The sequence below is a fragment of the Balaenoptera borealis genome (genome assembly GCF_965194805.1).
Source record: "Balaenoptera borealis genome assembly, chromosome: 6".
Taxonomy (NCBI): domain Eukaryota; kingdom Metazoa; phylum Chordata; class Mammalia; order Artiodactyla; family Balaenopteridae; genus Balaenoptera; species Balaenoptera borealis.
In genome coordinates, this window is record NC_138863.1 from 50,361,264 (window position 1) to 50,385,354 (window position 24,091).

The 24,091-nt window shown below is 38.3% G+C and overlaps 1 pseudogene across 1 annotated transcript; it reads left to right on the plus strand.

Moving 5' to 3' along the window:
- Nucleotides 1–22,329: 22,329 nt before the first annotated feature.
- Nucleotides 22,330–23,580, plus strand: LOC309631350 (F-box only protein 5 pseudogene; annotated as a pseudogene). Its single transcript has one exon. The product of its transcript is annotated as an F-box only protein 5 pseudogene (transcript).
- Nucleotides 23,581–24,091: the final 511 nt, after the last annotated feature.

A 24,091-nucleotide genomic window follows, 5' to 3' on the forward strand; every position in this document is an offset into this window, starting at 1 on the left:
CTTTTGATATAGAAAATAAATACTAACCTATATAGGTAGTATATATTCTTTATTCCAAAGTAGAACACAGGTAATCTGAGAGTTATGTCACTGTATCAGGAGTGTTCTGTTTTCAGCTTTGAAACACCCATTCAAAAAAGTTTGTGTGATCTTAAATAATATTTTAAATAATAAATAAATAAGCTTGAAAGTTAAAGCAAGAAAAATTAATCCTGACTCAAGAAGAAAAAGCTGGAAAATCTAATAAATCTTTGATGAGCAGAAAGGGGAAGAAAGTCACATAGCACAGAAGCTATAGATAAAACTCAGGAGAATATTCATTGTCCCTATACTATCCCCACTGCCTTCTTTGCTTGTTTGGTTGGCTGGTTTGCGGGGTTTGTTTTTGCCAAGTATTTCTGGCCCTGTGAGAATAAAGAAGCCAGGGTATAGATGTTCGTATTTCAAATACACATGAGTTTCCAGCTTGTTCTATGGTACCAGTTGGAAGCTGCATTTTAAGAATTTGAGAAAAAGAGGAATAAAGGCATCACTGTACCTGCCAGGAATCGACTTGGTTCCCAAAGTAGCCACATGGTGAGAACCTGTCTCTTGGAGGGTCTGGAGATAGAGTCTATCTTGATGTCCAGAAGTTTTGGGTGAGGTCAAAGTGATTGAAGGTGGCAATGTTTTCTATTCCAACTTATCCAGGTGAATAGATTGCAACAGAATAATTATTATGTAAGATGCCTCTAGTTTCAGTTCCTGAAATTTCAAATGTGAATGGGATTGGGGGAGGTAGTAGCAATGAACACAGACAGCTGTAAGGAAGTAATGGTGTTTCTCCTGATTTCCCAATTAAGTGAGAGACTCCATAAGAGGAAAGCAAATATGCCTATGCCCATTAGGTATGCTGTCACCTTCTGAACTCATTCAGATGCAGCAACTGAATCTCAGATGTGAAGTGATTTGCCTGTACAGGCACATATGGTGAGCTAATCACAGTGCCTGGATCAGAATGTATCATCCCCTAATTTTCAGTCTGTTCCTGAGTCTTGAGCCATTAGCCTATTATGATTTTATTCTTCAGTTTATCCAGAGATATTTTTATTGCATTTACATTGTATTTCTGTTTAATGTTTCTCTTTCCACCCAAGCAGTCTGTCTTCTAAAACTTTGCTGGCCTTCACAATTATCTCTTTCCCAGTGTGATACCATCTTCTCCACAGCCCTCCCAGTGGGCTAGGTTAGTCATAACTCTGTAGGGATTTTCAGGTTTTGAAGAAGAAGGTGATTTCTCATGCAAAAGCAAACCATTACACTGGTTTCATACATCCCTGGAGCACTAATCTCCTTAGAGTTCTGGTCCCAGAAGAACAGATGTGTTTCTCTAGTCCTAACACCAAAATTACTCTTTTGGTAACTTTTAATGCTGTTGAAGAAACAAAACTCCATAATAGAGGGAAAGACAAAATAACATGCCAATACTACCAGAGAAATTTTCAACAGTAAGTATGAAATTTGCTTTTTTAATTTCTTTTCATTTCATGAAATATTGGGCAAACACTAATAATTGTCCCTCATTCTCTCTCTGAAAACGAATCCCTTTTTATGAGAGAAAAAAATACTAAAACATGGAGAATGCTTTGCTATAATTCATTCAAGCCAGATCATTTGCACATCAGCATACCAAACTGCTTTTGCACATCAGGACCTAGAATCATAAATCAACTGGCCATGCAAGGCACCGAAAAGTGATCTAGTACAACTCACTACCTTCATTAAGAGGGGGACTCTCAAATCACCAAGGATAGAAGAGGTTTTTAATGACCTTTAAAGAAAAATATATCTTCGTTCTTTCTAATATTTAACAATGCTGAGAGAAGGGAAGGAAGGAAGGAAGGAAGGAAGGAAGGAAGGAAGGAAGGAAGGAAGGAAGGAAGGAAGAAAGAAAGAAAGAAAGAAAGAAAGAAAGAAAGAAAGAAAGAAAGAAAGAAAGAAAATGCCATTATATCCAACCAAAATACTTTAAGAAGCAACAGTAAAATAGCATAAGAGTTTTGTTTTATTTCATAACATATTGTTAATTTCTTAATGACATATTTGATGACTATGGTGGGAAAAGTAAAATTGCATATGTATAATTTATATAATTCATAATTTATATAGCTTTATATTTCCAAATATTTAATACTGGCTCTTAAAAATAACAGATCATTGTTTAGGATGATATAAACAAACAGCATGAACTAAGCCTCCTACACAACATGCTGTTACATAAAACCTGGAGGAAGTAATTCTAGAGGCAACTTTGTATCTTAGAAATAGTTATATTTAGTGGTAGAAGCAATGAATTAATTTAAATAAAAAACTGAACTGAGCAATAACTGAAGAATAATTTTCTTTCCATCATGTAAGACTTGGAAAATATTCCCTTTTAAAGGGATTATGTAAGTGAATTATAGTTTCTAAAAGGGGTATTATGTTTTCACAAAGATGTTTTTTACAGACTAAAATTTTAGTAGGCAATTATTTAAATACTTTTTCTTAACTTTAAATCTCTTTGAGTTTGTATTGCCTGATATTTACAGTTTAGCTCCCAGATTTGCACATTCCAGACTCAGTATTTTTTTAAATCACCAATAGCTTTCTTGTCACAATATGATGTACCTTTTATTAAAATTCCCTGCCCATGCTTGTGCCACCATTTCCAAGGTTACTCCAAACAGAGGATGAAGAGAAGTGACAAGGTTGGTGACAGATAGAGGTCATGGATTTCTAGGAAAAGTTTATGCAAAACTTCAAAGGACTTCAAAATTCCTATGGGTCATTTCATTTGCCATTGAAAAGAAGAATCAGAGCAATTCCTAGGTCATGGTACACATGAGTTGTTCAAGGACCTTCTCTAGATTTTGTTATTGTCCAGATACTTATGTGCAATCTTCACCTGGATACACAGACCCCCAAGGGGACTGTGGATAAAATTCAGGGGATCAGTGAATGTGGATTGGAAAAAGTAACATTTTTATTTTCACTGACCTCTAAATGAAATTTATCATTTCCTGAAATTATGAGGCAACAAACCACAATGGTATTAAAGTCCTTATGACTTTGTCACCAATAGAAATCATAGATATTTCCATATCATAATATGGTTGTTGCAGATATTCTAAAATATATGATTCATTTATGTTCATATATACCTTAAAGTAGGGTAGTTATGTACACTGATAGAGTAGGGGGTCTCTAGAGAAAGAGAACCAGGGATGGCTTTCTTGACATGAGAAGCCATTTTAGACATAAGCCATTTCGTGACCTAAGCCTGGCCACAACACTTGCCCCTGAACAGGTCTCAGTAATTAATGATCGTAAGGGAACAAAGGAGTGCAGGAACAAGGGGAAAGCGGTCATGAAACAATAGTTCAGAGATAAAATAAAGTCCTAGTTCCTCCTCGAGGGACATACATAAGATTCTGATACATATCTTTGAGTTCTGTAGTAACTAAGGTCCCCACCCAGGTGAAGGATGGAGACTACCAGCTAAGACCTCAGACTGGTCAGTGGGAACCTGAGGAATGATGGTGTTGACCTTTTCTGGCCCTCGTGACTTCAACCAACTAAAGTTTGGACTCTGTCAACCTTTGTCCCAGTTCTATGCTGAATTCTGCTCTGCTGAAGCCCCTTCATGAGTATGCATATACCAGCCCAGCTCATATGTGAATATGCATGTACCCTTTGCTTAAAACTTCTCCAGTTTAGCTGTTCCAGGAGACATTGCTGGTGTTCTCCAGACTTGCCCCAGTTCTATGCTGAATTCTCCTCTGCTGAAGCCCCTTCATGAGTATGCATATACCAGCCCAGCTCATATGTGAATATGCATGTACCCTTGGCTTAAAACTTCCCCAATTTAGCTGTTCCAGGAGACACTGCTGGTGTTCTCCAGACTTGCTGCAAGAAACAAATCCTTTCTTCTCCTGATCTTTGGCTTGGCTGTGTCTTTTAGCTCAACACTCACCAAGAGACGAATCCAGTTTTCAGGTAACAATTATTATTATAAAATCCACAATTTTTAAATCTTTTTATGACTACATTTAAATATATTTCCTTTGCAATCCTATATGTTTCACTTTATACATTTAAAAATTATTCTATAGACACAGAAGTACAAATTCTATTTGTAATCCTGTATGTTTTACTTTATGCATTTAAAAATTATTCTATGACAACAGGAGTAGCTTTGTTAACCTGTTCCCCAATGAAACTGGTGAAAATTATTTTTGGAAAACAATCATTCACAGACTCTGGAAATAATCCTAAGTACAAACAAAATTTCTTTTTAAAAAATCAATTCAATAAAATCTATGAAAATTCAATTTAAAAAGATGAGAGTCTGTGGTATTTGAATTGAGACTGTTCCTTCCCTCTCTTCTCCCAGCTCAGCAAGGTGGAGACTCCATCCAGATGGCTGTAGTCAGGAATATAGGACTCCCTCTCTCCCCAGCTCCAGGTCAGAAGGCTGGGACTTCAGTGTTTCTCCTCCTGTCCCCAGCTGCCTGCTGCTGATGTTCAGCCCCAGGTAAGTACTACTAAGAGGTGAGGGTTCTCTTTTTTCTGTCCAAACCCTACTCATGGAATGGAGGCTCTGCCTTTGGTATGGCACACTGAAAATATTGGGACCCCATTAGCCCTTTCCCCTACTCATGAGGTAATGGCTCCTTACCAGGAAAAGCAAACCAAGAGGACCTCAGGATGCTCACCCCCCTCCACTGAGTACTTAGCTCCTAGAGCAGGGATGTCACTCAGAGAGAAGCTTGCCATTGTCTCAAGCCAACCTCCAGAGCCCTAATTCAGAGATTTTGCCTGTGGGGAGAAGCAGACTGTATAAATAAATAATTTTTTTTAAAAAAGCTCCTATTCCCAAAGGAACAAATGTCATCTGAGACAGAAAATGAAGGAGTTTAAGCCTAAAAGGACTCTCAAGAAGAGTAGAAGTCGTGATGAAAGGCAGTTGGGAAGAGATGTGTGCATCTAATGAAAATACAACCTAGATGGTAAATTGGCTAATTTGCAGTAGAGAACCAGGGTCAGGAAATATCAAACACTGACCTCAGGAACTATAAAGGAGCTACAATTTGATTAGATTCGTTTCTGTAGCAATTTATGTCCCAGGACATTGCTGGAAACAATAGCACAATCAGTCACCAACTAGTGAAATTTAGCAACTGGGTATGGTTCAGGAAAAGAGTGAACTACTGGGACCACTGTCATCCCAGAATGACTGCTGGCATACCCAATCTGCACCTCCCTGAGGTGCAGTATCAGAGATTTAACACTGTGTGGGGGTGGAGAGGGAGAGGAAAATAGACTTCATTAAAATAATCCTGGCAGTCATTATACAAATAAACAAGCGAATAACAAGAAAAAAGGGGTGGGGGGTGGGGGGTTGGGCAGTTGGAACCATACACAGATTTGCTACAGTGTATCAAAAATATCCAGTTTCCAACAACAAAATCATGAATCATGGAAAGTATTATACCAGAAAAAAAGCTGGCAACAGAAGCTGCCTGTGAGAGTGTCAAAGTGAGAGATGTCAGATTTAAAAGAAAAAAGATTTCAAAGTAGCCATTATAAATATGTTCACAGAACTACAGGAAAGAATGACTAAAGAAATAAAGGAAAGGATGATGGCAATGTTTCATTAAATAAAGAATATCAATAAAGAGATAGAAGTTAGAAAGAAGAACCAAATGAAATAGAAAAACACAATAACTGACATAAAAAATTCACTGTAGGGACTCAAAAGTGGATTTGAACTAGCAGAGGAAAGAAATAGTGAACTTGAAGATAGATTGGTAATGATTATGCCAGATGAAGAACAGAGAGAAAAAAGAATGAAGAAAAATGAATGGAGCCTCAAAGAAATGTGGGTACCATTAAGCATACCAACACACTCATTGACGGAAGTACCAGCAGGAGAGGCGAAAGAAGAGAAAATATATTCAAAGAAATAATGGCTGAACACTTCCCAAATTTACTGAAAAATAATAACCTATACATACAGGGAGCAAAATGAACTCTAAGCAAGAAAACACAAACAAATACATTATAGTATAAAAGTCAAAAACAAGGAGAAAATGTTGAAATCAGCAAGAAAAAAATTTGTTTTGAGAAGTTCAGGCACTAGACTGCCACAGGGTCCAATGACTCAGAACAAAGTTGAAGACCCTCAGGCATAGTCATATAGAATAAAATAACTGACCACAGGGCACAGTGGGAGGGGGAAAAACCCCAGTTTTCAATCTGCTTTTATCAAAATGCTACAGAAGAAAAAGTGTCCATAATCAAAATGAAAGGGGGGGAGGGGCGGATGTTGGGTTAAACAAAATTAAGTAGATTTTTGTTACTACAGGACTTGTCATAAATTTTAAAATGTCAATTGTGACTCTCAAGGTATGGGTAAAACTTACATCATTTCCCAAATTACTTTAACCATAAAAACTTTTTTGGAGTACCTCTCAAGGCTCAAGGTTTGAAGAGCACTTTCAGAAACACTGACCTGCAGTTAATAAAAGTGAGGGGTATTGATAACTGCTGGGGTCAATTAGCATCTCTGTTTCCTGTATGTCTGCATCAGGCACTACTTTCTTTTAAGGGCATCCATAATAGACCACTACCCATGTTTTCAAGGACATCCTAGTCAAAGGCTGTCTGAGGTTCCTGGTAGTGCTGCTTGCAAAGGCCCCCAAATTTAAGTCACCCTAAGGGGTGACTATGCCCTAGCCTGTCTTTTTTGATCTGGGGATCACATTCTGTTAAAAATCTTTAGACTCTATTAATGAGTGCAGAAAAGGACAACCACTGCTAACGGGCTTCTATGCATGGAAAATTTCTTCCCATTCCTGTTTCTAGTCTTAGGCGCTGGTTTATAATAACAGCCTATCAAAATGTTGCATGCCGCTTCAAAAAATGTAGTTATCATCTGAGAGCTATACTTAACATCAAATGCCAAGGCAGATTTATCAGCAGCTGAGGCCTGGAGCACAGCCAGTTCATGGCACTGAAGATTTGCTCACTGCAACTCACCATCAGAGGGTGTATTTAGAGGAGGATGGACTCAAGCCAGATCAAGAAGCTATGGCTCAGCAACTTGAATCAGGGTGACAGAAAACAAGGACTGGAGGAGCGGCATAAAAGCACACGAAGACAACTTCAAGAAACATAATATTGCTGTTGCCTGCCAGAAAATAGCAATAGTAGCACAGAGGCCAACCTTAGTGTGCCAGGAGGTGAAGTGGCTTTTTTTGTTTTTTAACAAAAATGCTTACAGCCTCTAAGAGAAAATGTGACTCATAAAAAGAACTAAGCACTATCTACAATGCAAACAGACAAATAAAAAAAAATAAATGGAAACTCACTATGGAAATGACCTTAGTCTAACCAAGTGTATCATCAAATAGAAATATTCTACATAGAAAACATGGTTCCTATATATTCTATATGGTCGTTGACCTTTGCTTCTCTAATCCTTCTAACAGTTATGTGAGTTTGTAAATCTCTGAACTGAATCCCATCCAGCCTGAAATACTTAGAATGGTTTCTGTTTTCCTGATCAAAATAATTGCACTGCATTTTTCCAATTAGGAAGGCCATGGACAATCAACTGAATGATTGTAGGGACAGGATTTTACTTTCCTAGAAAGTTGTGCACAAGTTAGTGAGCATTAAATACTGACTCTTTAACAGATTAATGAAAGGATAGAGTAGAAATCTATCCTAGCTATGGTGGCCTTCCTATAAGCAGGCCTCTTTCTGAGTAGAAAAAGGAGCAAGTGAGGGGAAAATCTACTGCATGCATAAGATAAAACCAAGAGACAAACAATTACCAACAGCAACAAAAGCAGATCTCAAGGACCCAGAACAACTCTGGATAACAAAGTGGTGGCAAGCAGGAAGATAAGCATCATAGATAAAGAATATCTTAACTAAAAGAGAACCAACAGGCAATCAGAAATCCAAGGATGATACCAAGAATCTGTAAAATTGAAAGAGCTCACCTATCATATTGACTTTTTTTTATGATAATATCTCATTTTGGCAAATTCAGAAATGCAACCACTTATACATAGTGCTGATGGGAATACAAATTGCTACACTGATTTAGGAGAGCAATTTGGTGATATGTTTTAAATGTTTAAAGATGTTCAGGGTTTTGACCATGCATTTCTACATCTAGAAAATTTTTCTACCAAAATCACATTTTTGTTTAAAGGAAAAGCGTATGTGTCTCTAAGTGCTTTAAGAATGGCTGGATGACGTCTACAGAATACCAACTTATTCCTTCTGGGTATCGAAGAAACAGGTAAATGTTTGTTTTCTGTTTTAATCTTCTTCATTTTTTTTGGAATCTTCTCTGATAAACAGATACTAATTCTATAATACATAAAATAAAATACACTCATATAACAATTGAAAGGGCAATAGAGTGAAAATACACACAGGTGTCAGGAAAACTTGATCATAGTTTTATGTCTCTTGTTAATTATTCTGTGGTTCCAAGGAGGCAAGAGTTAATTTTAGATGCGTTGCTTTAGACCCTACAGTTAGGAACTGGTAAAGGGAGACTCCTAATCAAAGTGGTGAAGGCAGCAACTGAGGAGCAACAATTCCTAGTGGAAAAAAAAAAATTCGAAAGCCAACAAACATCACCCTAACACAAATAGAGCCTCCAATCTCTGACTCTCATTCAAAAATATATATAGGGAGACTTAAGAGGAGTGGAAGGGAATAGCATGATCTAGTCTAGGAATAGAATAGAAGAGAATAAACATTATCTTTGCTATTTCTGCTCTTCCAGGCTTTCTAAAGCACTCCACTTTTCACCCATTATGCCTTTTCAGCAAGGCCAGGAAAATTGTTTTAAAAAATCAAGGAAAAGGAAAACTTCAAAAACAGAATAATGCTAATTTTTTAAATTCAATGAAATTTCTTCTTCTAATAGTCTGTGAGACCCAGGAGGACAGAGGCCTAGTCTCAGTTGTCTTTTCATTTTCAATGCTTAGCAAAGCATGTGGCTCAAGGAAGTTTGATGAACAAATGGATGAATGAATGAATGAACGAATGAATAAACAAATAATAATTTGAATCTTTTCAGTAAGTCTCTAACACCATCCCATTTTATACAGAAAAGTGCCAGTAACAAATCAAACCAAGTATCTTTTGAACAATATGCAAATATATAAAATAAACTTATAAGAATCTTCACTACTTCAATTTTATTGGTATTTGTGTTAAATTCAACTCCTACCCCCATTCATCAGGCTCCTAACAAGTCTATCAAGAGGATGCCGGTTTCCACACTTCTTCAGGTATTTCAGGGCCTGTGCTTCATGACTGAATCACTGAGAAGAAACATTTAGGTAGCTGACCCACAGTGAATTTAACAAGAGTTTGACATGCATCAGCAGTATCAAAGCCGACTCATACACAGATGAAATTTGTGCTGACTGGGTGACAGCCTTTATTGTGGGACAGTGAGGGGCTTGAGGGCCTTTATTGTGAATGAGAATGACAGCACTTCAGAAAGGCCTGATGCAAATTCTTTGACAGGTTATATAGTCACATACAAAAGTATTCTTGCTGCTGTCATACATCATCATTATTTTTTAATGTCAAACCTGTATTACACTGAATAAAAAAACTAAAGAAAAATTCTAGTCCTGATTGCATGTGAAATAACAAATTAAAAATGATTTCAATCCCAAATCCAGACCATGATAAAAGAAAACCAGTGACCTCTGTTGTTCTCATGCTTGTGGTTTAAAAAACAATTAGATTATTTTATTAGCAAATATATTTTAACTTAATCATTTCAATTATTTAGCAAATACTTGAACAATATCACAGTATCAGTGGATTTATAGGGGTGTGTTCCATTTTTTCCAAGAAAATTCATTCAAGGTCAAATTCATTCTGGATTGAGTAAGTTTAGTCATCTCCTTTCTAGGTTCCTGCCTTCATTTCTTGCAAAAGTAGGCCATTCCCTTTTTTATTCTCAGTCTAGCACTTCTATGAGCTAAATGCTCCTACTATAGTTTTCACACTCCATGAAACTATTGCCTGCATAGACCTCTATTTAGTGCCTCCTACTGGACTTTCTTGACACTGTGTTTTGCCCACCTACTTTTGGGACACTTACTTTTTCCCTGCTTAATAACAGTAAAAGCTCTAACTTACTAAGCATAACCTAGGGCTGTCACTGCACTGGAAACTTTATACCAGTTATCTCTAATCCTCACCACAGCCCATCAAGGCAGGTAATGGCATCACTGTTTTACTGGTGAAGAAGCTGGAGCTGAGAAGACTGAGCAGTTTGTCCTGGGAGATGATATGCAGGAAAAGCACATGGCCTTGGAGTTAAAAAAATCTGAGGAGTCCTACCATTAACCAAGTATATGATCCTAAGCAAGTTCATTTGACCTCTCTAAGCCTCAATTTTCTCATGAGTAAAGCAAGAATACTAAAGTATTATAGGGAGTTTAGGGTGGGGGGCAGGGAGATGTTCACCTGTGGAGCTGAACCTCCTGTGACCATGCCATATAATTTTTCTTTCCTGATTAAGGGGAAAGAAAATATTAGTAACTTATAATTACTATCCCCAGGATGGATTGCCTAAGATCACTACATTCTCTCATTTAAGATTTTTACATGTTTTCCTGAGGGCGAATGAATGACATACATAAATCCCACACCCTGACTTATGCATACTTCACCTATAACATATCAGTTGCCCCAAACTATATAAGCAAATGCTTGTCCTTTTTTTAAGGCATTGCACTTTGCCCTTTTTTGAGCCCAGCAGAAAGAGCCAGTAGGATTAAGACGTAGAGAGTCTCAAGATTTCTTCATTGGCCACAGCCTCTACCATCTCTGGACCTTGGAAAGGCTGTAATAAGTTGCTAGAGAAGGATAGTCCAGAAATTCTCCACAAGTATCCAGCAGTCAGTTTCTGTGTGGCCCTCTGACCTCCACTGCAAACATTAGCATTTAACAAGGCTTGACATAGGACCCTCAGACAGTTGAAATCTTTCACTTCCTAGTAGGTAGCTAAAAGTAGGCTTTGAGTACTTCATTAAAAAGAGGGAATCAAAGGTCATATGAAGACTTTGACCAGTTTTTGTCTGTTCCTGTCCTGATACTTCTCTTTGCAATTAAAAGGATCTCAGTCTGGCCCAGAGAAGGGAGTCACTCATAATTTTCATGAGATCCTACAGCATAATGGCAAATGAAAATAATAAAACCCTGCTCTTTTAGATGAAAAAAATATAGAATCAGAAATATGATTCTATCTTTAAGAAAATAGTCAGTTTTAATAAAAGTAGACTCTGAGGTACCCACCTGAAGTTTGTGTTTATCCAGAGGCAGTGGGATATGTTGCCTCTGGCAATACCACTGATGATGCCATTTTGGGTTACCAAGCTCTTTGGTGGACTACCACCTGTGAGCTAGTCTCATCTCTCCCGTCTTTCCTTCTTCGTGGGTGTTCACCCTCCCTAAGTCTCCTGGCATACAAGGTCAAGGAGATAAGAGCACTCTCACATTTGTACAGAACTGTCTTTATACTAGAATATATATACATATAGTACATATTAAAAAATAAGTTTATAAATATGTGTTCATATGTATGTGTATATGTGTGTTTATATAAACAGAAGTGTTGGGTGAACTTTGAGCTTTGTAACATATGGAATCATAATACATGACTGGTATTAAAAATATCAACACATTATAAATCTGTACCTGATGCAAACTGAAAATCATTTATGATATAAACTTGCTCTGGTTTTTTTTTTCTTCCTCCTTTTCCCATCTCTATCTTCTTTTTTCTAAAAGTAGAAAACTCAGTGTAATTTCTGGTGCTCGAAAAGTAATATACTCTGAGCGTCACTCCACGGCAGTGGTTTGTAGGAAGTTTGTATTATTAAAAATACTTCTAACAATTTCTACCCCTAAAAACAATGCTTATATTATTTTTAATCTTTGGCAATAATGTCTACCTCATGGGGTTGCTGAAAAAATTACGTGACATATTTATAAAGTACTTAGTATGCAATACATAATTATATGATATTCTCTATCACTTACCTCGTAAGTAATGAAACACAAACCCAGGTTTTGCCATTTCGGTCACTTAGGCAAATTAATTTACTTTTTGGTACCCAGTTTCCTTGCCTATAAAAGGGAGATAATAATAGTATCTATCTCACAGGATTGTTATGAGGATTAAAGTTAATATATGAAGCATCCAGACCAATGCCTGGCATGCAATAAAGCTCATGCATTAGATACCATCATCATCATCATTATTATCATTCCAGGCAGGCCTTTAACACACATCTATCTTTAAAACCTGCAAGCTTCTCAACCTATTGCCTACTAGTCTGAACCTAGTCTGATTTCCTGCTGCCTGAAATATCCAAAAATGCCTTCTCTACTTGGCTTATCTGATATTGAGGTTCTCAGGTTGGGAACAGGCTCCCTCTGGCCTTCCATCTGCTGACTAAACCTTGATTGAAGAAATAACCAAGCCTTTGATGAAGCATCTTTCCCCTCTTCTAGGGTTGCCAGATAAAGTACAGGAGACCAACTTAACTTTTAATTTCAGATAAGAAATGAACATTTTTAGTGTAAGTATACTATCTTAGTAAATCTGGGCTGCTCTAACAAAATACCACAGACTATGTGGCTACAAACAACAGAAATTTATTTCTCACAGTCCTGGAAGCTGGAGGTCCAAGACCAGGGTGCTAGCATGGTTTTGGTGAAGACCCTCTCCAGGTTGCAGACTGCTGACTTCTTTCTGGTCCTCACATGGAAGGGATGAGCTAGCTCTCTGGAGCCTCTTTTATGAGGGTATTAATTTCATTCATGAGGATTCCACATTCATGACCTAATCACTTCCTAATACCATCACTCCGGGCATTAGGATTTCAACATATGAATTTGGGGGGGATACATTCAGACCATAGCATATACCCTAAATATTGCATGGAACATACTTATATTACAAAAGTGTTTCTTGTTTATCTGAAATTCAGATAACTAGACATCCTGTATTTTTATTTGCTAAATCTTACCAACCTACCCTGTTCTAATCCAGTTCTTACATGATAAATATAGGAAGATGAACTTCTACTTTAGCATCCATTACTAAGGGTCTTGTTTTTCTTTGGCCTTATTCATTTGGCGGGTGGGGGTGGGGGGCACAGTAAAGGGTGGAGGGGCTGAGGAAGACAAAACTATAGCACAGAATTTCCCGTTATAATGCCAACCTTAATAGCAGCTAATTTCTTTATATAACCGAGGTTGTTTGGGATTCTCCTCATATATTCCAAACCTTTCTTAACACATAAATCTATCACAACAAATAATGTTACCAAATTTCATAATCTTAACATCAATACTTTCTATTTTATTTAAGTCAACGTCTCTTTCCTTTTAAAGTTTGTATGATTTCAAAAAGTCTCTGGGATCTTAACAATAGAACAAAATTTCAAAAGCCATCATCATTATCATCATTATCATCATCATCATCATCATCATCATCATCATCATCACCATCATCAGCTCCTAAGGACTGAGAGAGTATCTCAAAAGGCAAAAGTCATGTGGTTTGGGAACTAGCAGCGGGCAGAGCTTAGAATATAGGCTGAAACTCAAATGCCTACACTGCTAGTCAGGTAACTTAAAATGAGTTAAGTCAGCTGTAGAAGAGAATTTGCATACATGCTATGTGCAAGAGAATAAGAAATGGAAAGCATACACCTCAACTGAAAGGGACAATAGACCCTGTGTTGCCACATCGTTTGATATTTTTTTTAAGAGAAGCCAAAAATCCTGACTTTTATGTGAAATCCTTCCACTGACTTTTTATTTATAAAACATCATGCAGGCCTAACACAATATACATATAAGAGGTAGCCTTTCTCTTCACACCCTCTCCAGCATTTATTGTTTGTAGATTTTTGGATGGTGGCCATTCGTGTGAGGTGATATCTCATTGTAGTTTTGATTTGCATTTTTCTAATAGTTAGTGATGTTGAGCACCTTTTCATGTGCCTCTTGGCCATCTATATGTCTTCTATGGTGAAATGTCTATTTAGGTCTTCTGCCCAATTTTTAATTGGGTTGTTTGTTTTTTTGATATTGAGTTCCATGAGTTGCTTGCATATTTTGGAGATTAATCCTTTGTCCATTGCTTCATTTGCAAATATTTTCTCCCATTCTGAGGGCTGTCTTTTCATCTTGTTTCTGGCTTCCTTTGTTGTGAAAAAGCTTTTAATTTTCTTTAGGTCCCATTTGTTTATTTTTGTTTTTATTTTCATTAACTAAAAGTAGAACTACCATATGACCCAGCAATCCCACTCCTGGGCATATACCCTGAGAAAACCATAGTTCAAAAGGACACATGTACCCCAAAGTTCATTGCAGCACTATTTACAATAGCCAGGACATGGAAACAACCTAAATGTCCAACAACAGATGAATGGATAAAGAAGATGTGGTACATATATACGATGGAATATTACTCAGCCATAAAAAGGAATGAAATTGGGTCATTTGTAGAGATGTGGATGGACATAGAGTCTCTCCTACAGAGTAAATGAAGTAAGCCAGAAAGAGAAAAACAAATATCATATATTAACACATATATGTGGAATCTAGAAAAATGGTACAGATGAACCTATTTGTAGGGCAGGAACAGAGACGCAGACGTAGAGAATGGACATGTGGACACAGTGGGGGAAGGGGAGGGTGGGACAAATTGTGAGATTAGGTTTGACATAAATACACTGCCATGTGTAAAACAGATAGCTAGTGGGAACCTGCTGTATAGCACAGGGAGCTCAGCTCAGTGCTCTGTGACGACCTAGATAGGTGGGGTGGGGGGGTGGGAGGGAGGTCCAAGAGGGAGGGGATATAGGTATACGTATCGCTGATTCACTTCATTGTACAGCAGAAACTAACACAACATTGTAAAGCAATTTTACTCCAATAAAAAAATATATATATAAAAACATAAAAAAAAAGAAAGAGGTAGTCTTTCAAGCCTTGCTCACAGCTTCCAAAATTCAAGTTCCTTGAACTTCAGCAAATTTGGTCCTTATGGATACTTTAGGAAACTCAATAATAACTGAATTTTTAATTACTGATAAATGTAATTCATTTTGAGTCTTCAAAAACAGTTTTCTATTCACAATAAACCTGCCATTCAACATTTTGGTCAAAGGCAGTTCTGCTTTTCAAATCTAGGTTCGTAGACACCATGGGTCTGTCATTGTTTCCTATGCATCCACAGACAGCTGAGGAAAATGGTCATTATGCTGATTCTGAGTCATTTAAAAATGCACATTTTTAAACAAAGATGCTTTAACAGAGCTTTCTTTCTTATTAAATTAATAGAACATTACGTCTGTTGCTTCTATAAAATGTTATTTTTAGACTATAAATGTAAGGCCTAGGAAAGTCATTGTAGAGATATAAACTACTGAATGTTTTTCAGTTTAAAAATATCTTTACTGTAATCATTTTTCTTTATATCCTGCAAAGTCATCTGAAATGCATTCTCCAGGATGGGTAAATAGTCCCTAGTATAGCTAGTACTTGGTCATATGATTCATGGGGTTTTACACTGCTTGGGTAAGAAATCATTTAAAGTGCTGAGAATTGGTGAATGTAACATGGAAGTCCATCATGGGAATTCCAGCTGCTGCTTTGACTACTTGGGTTTCTGAATAATTTCTCAGATAAATAGATAAATATGCAATTACTTTGAGCCAAGGCAATAGAAAAAATCCTTTCTACCACCCGATTAGGAACAATGAGTTGTGCCCTCAGAAGCCTGCTGTTACTCATCACCAATGCCTCCAGTGCAGGTGTTGTTGTTGTTTTAAGAAATGAAATGCTTCTGGTGAACATGAGTTTTTAAGTTTTTTATTAACTTTACAAAAAAGAAGAAAGAAACTAAATGGAAGTTTTAAAGGCACTGCAAACTAATGCTAGGATAAATCTTTTGTGTTCCCATATCTTTATGGTAACTGGAAAGATTACAAGCTTTGGAATAAGCTCAGGTGCGGGTTCAAATCTGCCTCTTAGTGCAACGAGCCCAGAGACAGGACAGAGATTGTTGTGTCATGGTGACAAAGTGCTGCTGATGCAGGCCAGTGAAAGATGAGACGGGCGTTGTCTGTGTGGGGCTAGAGGCCCCAGGGGCGGCAGGGAGGCTTTAAAAAAAAAAATCTGCCTCTTAGCAGACCTCGAGAAGTGTCCATTAATGACTCTAAGCCTCAATTTCATCGGAAAATACAGGTTAGAATACCTACCCAGTAGTATTCTTATAAGAATTAAATGAGCACAATGTCTACTTAAGGGCATTTATATTTAATTTATGATTATATGATTTATATCCCTATACATATATATTTACCAAGTACCTCTCTCCATGAAATAAATGCACCTAGAAAATGAAATCCTCCTGAGAAAAATGAAGCTCACAGGATGAATGCAACTCCTGAATTTAATAAAAATGCTCATTATATAATTGCCACCTGATTTCCTCTTCATGTTTAGTACTGTCTGCCATGTGCCCAGAACCACTTGTATATTAGAAATATTCACTGTTAAAGGAAAACTATTTCTCTACTCTCAGCACTTCCGAAGTCAAATGTGTGGGGGCTTTTTCCCATGTCGATCAACTTTCCAACTCTCTGAACACCAACTAAGTGTCCTATAACTTAATTCAATACCAGGACTTAGTGTCCAGCTCCACAGATTTAGGGCTCAGTCTAAAAGCCCTCACTTCAGATGTCAGTCACAAGTAATGGGTCTGTCTAGGACTTCCCTGGTGGTCCAGTGGGGAGTGCTTCCACTGCAAGGGGCACAGGTTCGAGCCCGGGTCGGGGAACTAGGATCCCACATGTCATGTGGCAAAAAAAAAAAAAAACTGTCTGTCCAACTTGGCTGCAAAGTCAGGAGCTCCTACAAACCTTCCCGCAGGTTAGAATGGCTCACAAAACTCAGGGAAACATTTACTTATATTTACCCATTTATTGTGACAGATACTATAAGGGATGCAAATGAACAACCAGATGAAGTATACAGGGTGAGATCCAGAAAGATCCAAAGCACAGGGATTTCTGTCCCCTTAGAGTTGGGGTGCACCACCCTCCCAGCATGTGGATGTGTTCACCAACCCAGAAGCTCTCCAAACCCTGTGGTTTAGCGTTTTTATGGAGGTTCCATTATACAGGCACGATTGATTAAATCTTTGACCATTGGTGGTTAATTCGATCTCTAGCCCCTCTCCCCTTCCCAGAAGTCAGGGGGTGCGGCTGAAACTTCCAACCCTCTAAATGTGCCTTGATCATTTTGGTGAACAGCCCTCATCCTGAAGCTATCTAGGCGCTGCCAGCTACCAGTCATCTCACTAGCATACAAAAAGACACTCACATCGCTTAGGAAATTACAAGAGTTTTAGGAGCTCTGTGCCAGGAGCTAGGGACAAAGATCAAATATCCTATTTTTTATTATATCATAATATCATACCAACCCTGAAGACAGGCCCAGGAGTGTCAGGAGACAGGAAAGAAAAGCCAGTAAGCGCATGTCTTGGAGGGTAGTAAGCTAGAAGACAACACCTTCCCTAAACAATTTTAAGTATCTCGAGCAATATGGGCTTATATCTTTCAAGCAAGCAAGGTACCAGCATGGAGGTTAGCGATCAGGATGGGGACAGAGCAGGGCCTTTGCCCCTCAAATACCCCACAAGCACACTCAGCTGGTGGTGTTTTCCTCACACAGGAGAAACCAAGCATGAAATACACATGGAATCCAGTTCAATTCCAGAAATAGTTCGATCACCTATTTAGAACAAAGAGACTGTTATGTTTCTCACAGAAGCATATTTAAGGAGAGCTGAGCCATGTTTAAATTTTGACAGTGCTACAATTCTTTGGGGACCAGCTGTCCAAGGAAAAGCAGCAAGCCCATGACATTCCCTGAACGGATAAAGGCCGCCTGTCAGATCCTTGTTCACGGCGCACACTGACTGCACAGAGCAGTAGCGGTAGCGTAAGATGGAGCACATTGATATCCTGCTCAGGGAGGGAGGTCTAGACGACAAGAATTTTATCTGTTTCTGGTCAATTCTTTAGCCTGTAAGGAACTCAAGGTAACCTCTGGGGGGGAAATGGTGGGGGAGAGAGGATTGTAAAGCTATTGCCTCAAACATAGAGGTAGCTTAGTGGACTGACCTTTCAGTCACGCCCAGAGGTCACATGGTCTCTCACTTCATCTCTGGGAAAAATCTGTGTCCCAGATTATAATTTCACTTTTTCATAAATCCTCATGGTCCCAACCCTACCATGTAGTTCCCCTCTTTGCATCCTTTTCATCTCATCCTCCATCTTTAATTGCAAGGATCACCCATGTTTTATAGTGAAAAGTACTGGGAGAGAATCTGATATTCCAAACTCATCTCTTCCTGTCATTGCATGCAAAGGTTACTACCCAGACCAGCTGACCTTAGCTCAAGGTGACCACTCTTGGTCAGTCAGTTGAAAGAGAGTGACTGGGGAGGGAAGAATCAGTGGTTTGCCCCAGACCATGGTTATGAGCCTGCATGCTGGCAAGCTCACTGACAGCCTTATCTATACACCCCCGAAAGGGTAAGCGTAAAAGAAAGGGCAGCATTTCCTGGCTCACTAAGCCTAACTGATATTGTGAACAATAGAAGTTGTCAAAAGGTATATAGACAGCTATGATTGATAATGTTTAGAACTTTCTTCTCTAAATTCCACCAGGAATTTTAGAATCACATTTAAATGCAAAGTTCAAAGTTTCAAAACACATAAAATTACTTAGAGCAAAAATAAGATTAGTACCCAGTAAAGGTCCATTGGACTTAAAATGAAAACCTGGACATGTTTTCCTTTTGAATTAGACAGTATCAATTTGGCAAACATATGAACCAAAATATTGAGTAAAATGAGTTTTACGCAGCCTTGTTAAGGTTTTTTCATATTCTCTAAATGAGACCAAAAGTTTCCCAAGTCAGGTAAATAAAATAAATAAAATATGCAGTGCTATCTTAGTGCTCACCACATAATAACTTTTTGGGTTTTTTTCTTTTTGGCCACACCACACGGCACACGGGATCTTAGTTTCCCGACCAGGGATCGAACCCGCGCTTTCACTCAAGTGCCGAGTATTAACCACTGGACCTCCAGGGTAGCTCCCATAATAACTTATTGACCTCACATCTCAAAAGGACAGTGAATGATATATCCTTTTAGATGTTTTTAAAATGATAATGAAAAGTGAATCTTAATAATAAAAATGACCATACTGATTACTTCCCACTTTGAAAAGATAAACAGGTAAATGAGATAGCTGGAGTTTCAAGGAGAGTAACGTGAATGAAATCTGACACTTGGCTACTATTTTACTTGCCCACAGAAGGAGTGATTTTGATACCAAAGGTTGAAATAGGCTTTTCTAGGAGAAAAAGAAATTCAGGTCAAGTCAGAATAAGAGATGAAGGCATATATTGACTAAAGAACAGCTCTGCTGGATAGCTCTAAAATGGGAATATATGGAGGTGGAGTTTAATCACAGATTCCTTAAAGGTCAGGGGAAAGCAGGCAATGAACAAGAACTGCTTTTTGAACAGCTTAAAATTATAAGAATGTTCCAAACATAAGATTTAAGCTTAGGAATAAATAGGTTACTCACTTTTGTATTTTATTATTTCTAAACCGTCATTTAAGAACTTGGGTATTGTTTACCTATGGTACTAGGTTTACTTTATTCCCTACTAACTTTTGCTCCTCTTATCAAGATTTCACAACAGAATATTATATCATTTTTTTGGGATTAGTTCTAAATTACCACATCTTTTTTGTAACCTAACACATATGCCAATTATCTTAGTTTTTCCAAACTCTAATTCCCAGAGCCGGTAGAGACAAACAAATCCATTTTCACTTCCTTCTTTTGATTTGAAAAACAAACTTTTTATCATTCATATTTGTATCTAAAAGCACTAAATTCCCTTTATCATTGTGTATACTCTAAGGGTGACCATAACAGCTTCCTCAGTGTAGCCATAGCAACACTCAGGGCTTTAAAATGGCCAACTGTGGCTAGTGATCTTAATTCTTTTCCATAACAAACACACTATCTGATACATATATCCCCTTGCAAAATCACTTGCTGTTACTATTGCTTTTTCTCTCCTGAAATGTTATCTTACTTCCCTACCATTGCTTAGTGTACTAGCCCACTAATCTTCAAGACCCTGGACTTTATCTTTTTTCTGTGCTTTGAAAAAAATATATCAATAAAACACAAATGAGAAAAGAAAGATAAAAAAAATAAACACTGCATTATTTATGCTGATAGTAAATAACCAAGGCAGGGTGAGAAGAGAGCTGTCATCAACAGCAACATGACCGATGACAACAGGAACACAAATTTGTCACTGGCTTTCTGTCCAGTATCTATAATTTTCTCTCTGGCTAAACATTATTTATTTGATAAGGTTTAATTATTAGATAATATTCATTAGTTATCAGCATTGTGTACATTGTTCTATTCAGAGAAGTGAAGATAAAATAGATAAATTGCACAACAGATACAGATCACAGAAGATGTAGGGTAGAGTGGAGAACATTCCAGAAAGCAGGAAGAGCATGTGCAAAGACACAGAGGCATCGGGGAGAGGGAGGATGCAGCCTGTATCTATAGAAACTGAAGGATGTTTGATGCTGCACTAAAGGTCAAGATGTGCACAGGAAGTAGTAAGAGGAGGTCAGAAGAGTCTGTGAAAGAAGGCAGGGATGGCAAGGCCACTGCAAAATAAAATTCAGATGGCTGGCAATGGTTGGCAAACATTCCTGTCAAAGGCATAGGTATGCATTTTAGGCATAGGTTCAGGCCACCTATGGTCTCTGTCACAGATTCTTATTTGGTTTTTTGTTTTTCCAAGTGTGAAAACCATGCTCAGATCACAGGCAGTACAAAAGGAGGCCAGGGCTAGACTTGGCCCGTAGGCCTCAGTTTGCTGCTTCTGCTGTAGTCAATTGCTTACCTTGTCATATTGCCAGAAGCTCCAGGCACTGGAGAGAGAAAGAGAAACCTAAGAGTTACTTCAAAGGAGCTAGCAGGACAATGAAGGATAAGTTGAGGTGGCCTATAAACAATCCAACTGGCTGCCCAGGATGGGCTGTAGTGATATTACTGTCCCCCCATCCCATGGTTCATTTTAGTTTTTGAACACTGAGGTGACAGAGAATAATACATAACTGAACATTTTGGAAAATAATACATACACAGGCACAGATTTAGGTTTCTTGGTATGATAACAAGTTTTTTGATCTTTAGAATTACTTGTCCTCTAGTTATCAAAGAAAGGCTTTGCTTTCAGAACCAGATCACCATGCAGTGAGTGCAATGTCCTTTTGCATTATAATTCATAGCCTCCTTTGAAAAAGCTTTTGAGTAGAAATCTTACCTGAGCAGTATTTGATTCTTCCTGCTTACTGTATCCATTTCACAAAATAAAAAGTCTCATACACAGAAATGAGGGGCTTAGCTATAGAGATTTTCAGGTATGTTCAGTGAACCTAAATTAGCTCACAACGCATGCCGATAGCCAGTGGGAGCATATCTCCCTGCAAAGAACAAGCACCATATCTGTTTGGAAGACTCTCCATAAAAGATGAGGAAAAGAGGGCACTCTGCAATTATAGCTCACAGTTTTTTCCTTTGCCACCTGTATATCAGTAGCTAGAGGGGTAGCCATTAGCCTGACTTAGTACTCACCCTGGGGCACCAACACCCTCCCTATTGTGAGTCTAGCCGGGTGATAAAGCCCAAAGGCTTCCTGTGTCTGAGGCACATCCCTAGACTGCTTCTATGCTTAAAAAAAATCAAGGTTTGTACTCAACGCAGGCATTAGACACCCCAATTTCCAACATGCTAGTTCTACCCCATGTCAATTAATAGTTTCACCAGAATCTAATTTTAACTAACTAAAAATTTCAACAAACTAGAACATAACCATCACATATTTCTGTATCTGGGGGAATAAACAAGAGTTATTGGGGTTATATTCTTAATAAAAAGAAAACACAATGAAAATTTTAAAAGAATAAACATAAAAACACAGTTCAAAAACTTAGAAATGAGCACAAATTAAGGAAAGCATACAATTAAAAACAGAAAGAACTGACCTTAGAACATAACATGGTTATATTTTGATTACCTAACTAACAATCAAAATCAGAAATGTGAAGTCTCCAGAGCTCTGAGAAGTGGGTGGCCTGCTTCTCTGCCGCAGGTGCAGCTCCCTCACCTGAGGCGGACCCCACTCGCCCTGGCGTGAGCCGGCGCCCCTGCAGCTGCTCCCCACGGCGCCCTCCGGTTCCTGCCACTGCAGCTACGGCGCCCTCGCCCTTCGGACGGTTGTAAAGAAGAAAGTCCCACTCTCTCCGTCAAAATGAAGTGGGATTTTAACTATTACCACGTTCATTCTGGAATTAAACTGGTAAAGCCTGATGACAGAAGACAAGGTTCCTACACTACTGCATATTTGGAAGGTTCTTATATAGACTGCATTAAAGACTATGAAAGGTTATCAGATTTTGGGTCACCAGTTGTGAGCCCCAGTTTCGTAGAACTTGAAACTGAAAGCAAACCCTGGCATAATAAGGAAAATCAACATGTACGACACTTAACAGTTCAAATGACATAGAAGAACTAGAGACCAGTGGACCTTATGAAGACAGTGGCTACTCTTCATTTTCCCAACAAAGTGGCCTCGATGAACATGAAAACAGTAGCCTTCCCCTGGTGGAAAATTTCAGTGACAGTCCACAATCTTGCCCGCTATGGACACAAAGCACAGACCAAGATCCCAATAAAAACTTGCTGCCGGCTCTTCATTCTGAAAAAGTGGTTTGTTCAACATTAAAAAAAAAATGTAAACAAAATCCTAAAATAGATTGGGAGAAGCTGAGGGAATTTATATCCAGTGGAAATTTTAGACTACGGAATATAATTGGCAGGAAAACAGGCCTAAAGTGTGTAGATATTCTCAGTGAACTCTTTCGAAGGGGACTCAAACATCCCTTAGCAAACATTTTAACACAGCTCAGTGATATGGACTTAATCAAGTAAGTGTTGTTGTTTTGAGTTCATTAGTGTAAGCCATGAACATTTTTGTTAGGTGGCTCAGCACCACCAGCTCACGCAAAGACATAGCAGGGTAGTCTTGCACTATTGTTCAATTGAGGTGATGACTTTTGTCTGGTTGCTGGTATTTTACTATCTATGTGTCACTAAGAGGAAAGAAAGATAATTTTTAAAGTATGCATTTAATCCAGTTATTTCAAATTTCATATCTACGCTATTAGAAAACTATTTCTGTAAGATTGGGATCTTTGTTCCTTTGGTTCTGAAATTGTTCATAGGTAAGCTACATCTTTTAGTCTTAACTATAAAACAACAGCCTAGGTCTGGTGTACAGGTCCTATAGGCATTATGATTTTTTTTTTAAATTAATTTATTTATGGCTGTGTTGGGTCTTTGTTTCTGTGCGAGGGCTTTCTCTAGTTGTGGCAAGCGGAGGCCACTCTTCATCGCGGTGCGCGGGCTTCTCACTATCGCGGCCTCTCTTGTTGCGGAGCACAGGCTCCAGACACGCAGGCTCAGTAGTTGTGGCTCACGGGCCTAGTCGCTCCGCGGCATGTGGGATCCTCCCAGACCAGGGCTCGAACCCGTGTCCCCTGCATTGGCAGGCAGACTCTCAACCACTGCGCCACCAGGGAATCCCAGGCATTATGATTTTTGTCACACTTGAAAGTATAAAATAATTTCTGGTTTTGTTAGGCCATTTTCAAATTTGACAGTAAATTTGACAGTGATGAAAATACAGAAACCCACAAATGGGTCTGATTATTACTGTCTCTTAGAAACCTTATACTGACCCCCCTTTCTCATTCCACCAAAGAAAACCTGTTAGGATGAGGTAACTGAGAATTAAGATGATTATCTA